The sequence below is a fragment of the Palaemon carinicauda genome, chromosome 31, assembly GCF_036898095.1.
Source record: "Palaemon carinicauda isolate YSFRI2023 chromosome 31, ASM3689809v2, whole genome shotgun sequence".
Classification (NCBI taxonomy): domain Eukaryota; kingdom Metazoa; phylum Arthropoda; class Malacostraca; order Decapoda; family Palaemonidae; genus Palaemon; species Palaemon carinicauda.
The window spans coordinates 7,541,998-7,548,977 of NC_090755.1; the positions used below are offsets into that span (position 1 = coordinate 7,541,998).

The 6,980-nt window shown below is 38.2% G+C and overlaps 1 protein-coding gene across 1 annotated transcript in view; it reads right to left on the minus strand.

The window, feature by feature from the left end:
* The window catches only part of LOC137624247 (Bardet-Biedl syndrome 2 protein homolog), a 110,182-nt gene extending 105,690 nt beyond the window's left edge, over window positions 1-4,492 (minus strand). The window contains exon 1 of the mRNA XM_068354759.1: window positions 4,391-4,492. The gene's annotated coding sequence lies outside the window, so the exon portion shown is untranslated. The remainder of the gene's footprint in view (window positions 1-4,390) is intronic.
* Window positions 4,493-6,980: the final 2,488 nt, after the last annotated feature.

Sequence of the window (6,980 nt, forward strand, 5' to 3'; positions counted from 1 at the left end):
AATAGAGGAAGTGAGGAGAGCACTAGATGAAACGAGAGTAGGAAAAGCATCGGGTATGGATGGTGTGAAAGCTGAGATGTTGAAGGAAGGGGGTGTGACTGTACTTGAATGGTTGGTGAGATTGTTTAATGTGTGTTTTGTGTTGTCAATGGTACCAGTAGATTGGGTCTGTGCATGTATTGTACCACTATATAAGGGTAAGGGAGATGTGCATGAGTGTTGTAATTCAAGAGGTATTAGTTTGTTGAGTGTAGTTGGAAAAGTGTATGGTAGAATACTGATTAATAGGATTAAGGATAAAACAGAGAATGCAATCTTGGAAGTACAGGGTGGTTTTAGAAGAGGTAGGGGTTGTATGAATCAGATTTTTACAGTTAGGCAGATATGCGAGAAATATTTAGCAAAAGGTAAGGAGGTGTATGTTGCGTTTATGGATCTGGAGAAAGCATATGATAGAGTTGATAGGGAAGCAATGTGGAATGTGATGAGGTTATATGGAGTTGGTGGAAGGTTGTTGCAAGCAGTGAAAAGTTTCTACACAGGTAGTAAAGCATGTGTTAGAATAGGAAATGAGGTGAGCGATTGGTTTCCGGTGAGAGTGGGGCTGAGACAGGGATGTGTGATGTCGCCGTGGTTGTTTAACTTGTATGTTGATGGAGTGGTGAGAGAGGTGAATGCTAGAGTGCTTGGACGAGGATTAAAACTGGTAGGCGAGAATGATCATGAATGGGAGGTAAATCAGTTGTTGTTTGCGGATGATACTGTACTGGTAGCAGACACAGAAGAGAAGCTTGACCGACTAGTGACAGAATTTGGAAGGGTGTGTGAGAGAAGGAAGTTGAGAGTTAATGTGGGTAAGAGTAAGGTTATGAGATGTACGAGAAGGGAAGGTGGTGCAAGGTTGAATGTCATGTTGAATGGAGAGTTACTTGAGGAGGTGGATCAGTTTAAGTACTTGGGGTCTGTTGTTGCAGCAAATGGTGGAGTGGAAGCAGATGTACGTCAGAGAGTGAATGAAGGTTGCAAAGTGTTGGGGGCAGTTAAGGGAGTAGTAAAAAATAGAGGATTGGGCATGAATGTAAAGAGAGTTCTATATGAGAAAGTGATTGTACCAACTGTGATGTATGGATCGGAGTTGTGGGGAATGAAAGTGATGGAGAGTCAGAAATTGAATGTGTTTGAGATGAAGTGTCTGAGGAGTATGGCTGGTGTATCTCGAGTAGATAGGGTTAGGAACGAAGTGGTGAGGGTGAGAACGGGTGTAAGAAATGAGTTAGCGGCTAGAGTGGATATGAATGTGTTGAGGTGGTTTGGCCATGTTGAGAGAATGGAAAATGGCTGTCTGCTAAAGAAGGTGATGAATGCAAGAGTTGATGGGAGAAGTACAAGAGGAAGGCCAAGGTTTGGGTGGATGGATGGTGTGAAGAAAGCTCTGGGTGATAGGAGGATAGATGTGAGAGAGGCAAGAGAGCGTGCTAGAAATAGGAATGAATGGCGAGCGATTGTGACGCAGTTCCGGTAGGCCCTGCTGCTTCCTCCGGTGCCTTAGATGACCGCGGAGGTAGCAGCAGTAGGGGACTCAGCAGTATGAAGCTTCATCTGTGGTGGAAATGTGGGAGGTTGGGCTGTGGCACCCTAGCAGTACCAGCTGAACTCGGCTGAGTCCCTGGTTAGGCTGGAGGAACGTAGAGAGTAGAGGTCCCCTTTTTGTTTTGTTTCTTGTTGTTGTCGGCTACCCCCCAGAATTGGGGGAGGTGCCTTTGGTATATGTATGTATGTATATTTTGCCATTGTAGACAATCAATGACAGACAGGATATTGATGAGTACTCCCAACTCTCATGATGTAGACTATTCACTTTTCAATTCCACCCTAAGACAAAGATAGGTGGTTGAGGATGAATCTAATATAAAAGTAATGCTAAGAACTAGACGATGGGAATGACCATGAGCGATCACACTCCTTGTCCATAAACCTACTCAACTCCCTTTAGGTAAGGGAGCATTGTAAGTAACAAGGCAAACACTCCCCAACACAACCGCACACTCAGAGGCATGGAGACATTCCAGACGGTAAGATGTATCAGAATACCTTTGATACAAGCACAGTGTGTAAGGATCCTTTATCACACAAGTCAGGAGCTATACAGTCATCATGCTCAGGCACATGTTCACAAGAGTGGAGGCATATGTAGTCATCAGACCATGGCAACTTCTCACCTTGAGGTGATGAAGCAACATAAGTGAAAAGAAAACTAAAGAGGTCCTCACATGTTCCTCAAGAAAATGGGAAAAGGGGTACTTTTGAGAGAGGCTTTCCAGCAAGACTTCTGCTTATTCTTGCTACAAAAGGATGAGTCACGAGACGGAAAAGGAGGAGGAAGTGGCGAAGAAGGCCAATCTAGTAGAGGAGGATAAAGAGGCGTAAGATAGCTTTTTTTCTATGCTTTTACCTTTTAGCCATCCTGTGTCTCTGTTTAATGAGAAGGAATATCTATTCCTACACATAATACAAAACTTCGACCTTTATCAGGATCATACGCCTATTAAAGGTTCGAATAAATAAGAAAAATACAAATTGCTTTTAAAATTTGCGATGTTTCAGTGCACCATCTCCAATTGTACAGACTATTGATGCATAGCTGAAACATCAACCCTACACTCTGAACGACTGACCCTAAATGTCCAGTCCTTAAGTACATACCGTTGTCTGACTCCAAGGGAGACAAACAGTCAGTTGAAGCTGTACAGGATAACTTACAAGAGACCTTCTTGTGAGGCTTCAATTTCTTTCTGCTGGAGAATGAAGAAGAAATTCCCCCAAATTAACTACTGTATTACCACAAAAGCATCAGTGTCAGGTACCAGGAGCATCAGTCAAGTATACATCGGTGCCAAAAATGAAAAATAACTGATCAAAACCATAACAACAGGGGACTGAACAGCATCTATGCACAGAACTAAACACTCGATGGTACCTAACACTTGACAGTACCAAGCGTTTCTGCCTCTGGCAGTGTAGTATTGTAATGTATTGCCAAATTGTTAAATCTCATTTAGGTTTAATCTAAGCTATACCAAGCAATGGTATTTGCAGTGAATTTCTAATGAAAATGTAATTTTCCTACATTTTTGGGTATTACTGTACTTACGGTCGGGGAAGCCTTTCCCAGTAAAAACAACTTTTCCCTATAGAAAAACACCCGTTTCCTTTGAAAATGACCAATCTTTATGTTTCAAAAGACTAGTCCTCCAATTATATGAGGATATGAGCAATTCTGAAGACAGCTGACCCCCCACCCCCAAAATTAACAATAACGATAAACCAAAAGGTAATCAGGTTGTTTGTGAATACAAAATGGCGAAATACGCATCCTAACCTAATCGATGATCGTCATAGATTGAATGAGCCGATATGTAATTTAAATAATGGTTTTAGAGCGTTTGCATCGTACGCACCAAGAATCTATAATAAGCTGCCTGAAAATCTCAAGAACAGTGATAGTCTGCAGAGTTTTAAGAAGAAATAAAAAAACTCAATTATTCCCTGAATGCTACGACTTGAGTTTAAAGTGCATCAGACAAGAATATAGATGTTAACTAAAATATGTACGAGGGGGGCCCTACGGAGCGCTGCACCAGCAGCGGAGTCGAGCCTTGAAGAATACTCACAAGTAACAAGTAAGTATCCATGGTACTGGGTCATTGCTTGACCAAGGGAGCAGAGGGCTTTAGCCACTAACCTAATCTTGGGCACATCATTGCAAACCTTGAATAAACCATCCATGCAACCATCACACGTCCATTACCCTACTCCAACAAGAATCAGTGGCATCAGATGTCTTATTGGGATCAATTACAAAATGCATCATTCTACGTCGCTCGTTTTCTGTTTTCCTAGTTTAAAAAAAAAAAAACAACAGGTTACCCTCTGTGGTTACAATTATTGTTAATTTTTGAGGGGGTTCTTCCATCTTTAAAAAAACAGAGAGAATTATTTTTCATGGCGATGAAGGCCAAAATCACTTTTAAAAAACACGTAAAACAGGACACCCACATTTGCACTTCCAAAATATTCCTGTTCTTAACTAAATTTATCTTATTTGCTACAGTGCGTTGTATTATAGCACGAGTTTGACTCATTTCCAATATTAAAATTATTGAAAACAAGAACCTAAATCGATATTTAGCGATATATGGACACTGAGAAATAGCCAACTTAAGATCTTAAACTACTATTTCTACAACATTCGTGCTATTATAAGCTACAATGAGACTTACGTCAACTACATACACCCTTATAAAGGATTAAGACAGTCTTACTATACTTTTATTTGAGCTTAAATCTATTATCTTACGAGTTTCAGCAAGTAATTAAACGGATGGCTTACCTTAATTGACGTAGTTAGCGATGTTCTACATGAATACCGATAATATATTTTGAAACGGAGGACTCTGTTCCTAGTTGTTTGTTTACTTCGGAAGGTATGCCGTTCGTTCGTATTTATTACTTGGGACTTCAGTCCGGTAATAAAAGATATATAGAAAAAAATAGTTCATTCCGAATATATTACAATTTTTTTTATTGTTATATCATCAAATTATAATAAATAATGAATAATGATATCTTCACTGATTGCAGTTAAATTACATTAAAAAGCAATGTTTTATGGAATCATAGATATGAGATCCGAACACCAATGATAATAACAAGACTTCAACATAAACACTAAACCATGATAATTATATCAAAATTGCTCTCTCTCTCTCTCTCTCTCTCTCTCTCTCTCTCTCTCTCTCTCTCTCTCTCTCTCTCTCTCTCTCTCTCTCTCTCTCTCTCTCTCTCTATATATATATATATATATATATATTATAGTATATATATATATATATATATATATATATATATATATATATATATATATATATATATATATATAAATATATATATATATATATATATATATATAGAGAGAGAGAGAGAGAGAGAGAGAGAGAGAGAGAGAGAGAGAGAGAGAGAGAGAGAGAGAGAGAGAGGCTAGGTTGAATAGAGGTAGTAATTAAATGTCATATAGCATACTTGAGCTACATGCTGATCAAAGGTCTTATGACACTGGCTGAAACAACATAATTGCAGTTTATATCTTTTCCTTAAACCTGTCTTCAGAGTTTGGAGGCCACATATACATTGTATATATATATATATATATATATATATATATATATATATATATATATATATATATATATATATATATATATATATAAACAACAACAAATGCAGCTGTTTCTAGTCCACTGTAGGACAAAGGCCTCAGGTAGTAGGTTGGCCAAGGCACCAGCCACTTGTTGAGATACAACTGCTATTATTATTATTATTATTATTATTATTATTATTATTATTATTATTATTATTATTATTATTATTATTATCATTATTATTATTATTATTATTATTTGCTAAGCTACATCTCTGGTTGGAAAAGCAGGATGCTATAGGCTCAGGGGCTCCAACAAGGAAAATAGCTCAGTGAGGAAAGGAAACGAAAAGAAATAAAATACTTTAAGAAGAGCAACGACATCAAAATAAATTAAATATCTCCTATAGAAGATATAAAAACTTTAGCAAAACAAGAGGAAGAGAATTAAGATAGAATATTGAGTCCGAGTACACCCTCAAGCAAGAGAACTCTAACCGAAGACAGTGGAAGACCATGGTACAGAGGCTATGGCACTATCCAAGATTAGAGAACAATGGTTTGATTTTGGAGTGCCCTTCTCCTAGAAGAGCTGCTTACCATAGCTAAAGAGTCTCTTCTGCCCTTACAAGGAGGAAAGTGGCCACTGAACAATGACAGTGCAGTAAGAAGAATTGTTTGGTAATCTCAGTGTTGTCAGGTATATGAGGCAGAGGAGAATATGTAAAGAATAGGCCAGACTATTCGGTGTGTGTGTGTGTGTGTGTGTGTGTGTATGTGTAGGCAAAAGGAAAATGAACCGTAACCAGAGAGAAGGATCCAATATACTACTGTCTGGCCAGTCAAAAGACCCCATAACTCTTTAGCGGTAGTATCTCAACGGGTGGCTGGTGCCAAGGCCAACCTATTGGGTCCCTTGACTGCCCAGCCAGTACTACATTGGATCCTTCTCTCTGGTTATGGTTCATTTTCCTTTTGCCTTCACATATATCAAATAGGCTGGTCTATTCTTTTAACATATTTCTCTGTCCTCATACACCTGACAACAAGGGGTAACTACTGCACTGTAATTGTTCAGTGGCTTATTTCCTCATGTTAAGGGTAGAGAGACTTTTTAGCTATGGTAAGCAGCTCCTCTGGGAGAAGAACACTCCAAAATCGAACCATTGTTCTCTGGTCTTGGATAGTGCCCTAGCCTCTGTATCACGACCTTTCACTGTCTTGGGGGTAGAGTTCTTTTGCTTGAGGGTACAGTCGGATGCACTATTCTATCTTATTTTCACTTCCTCTTGTTTTTTTGTTTTTTTAGTTTATATATGAAAGATTTATTTCAGTGTTGTTACTGTTCTTAATTTTTTTTTCATAGTTAATTACTTCTCTTGTAGTTTCCTTATTTCCTTTCCTCACTGGGCTATTGGAGCCCTCGAGCTTATAGCATCCTGTTTTTCCAACTAGGGTTATAGCTTAGCAATTAATGATAATAATAATAATAATAGTAATAATAATAATAATAATAATAGTAAAATGCCAGTTTTCCTCAGCACGCTCTTCACTGCAGATTGTTGACGGTGGGAGACTTTTGTCTGACTGCTCACAGGAAACCAACCTAGTATGGGTTACCATGATTACTCCAGATTTGGATTTGCTAATCATGACAATATACAAACCCTTTCACCGCGTTAAGGTATCCCTACTCGGAAAGGCTATATATACATACACACATATATATATATATATATATATATATATATATATATATATATATATATATATATATGTATAT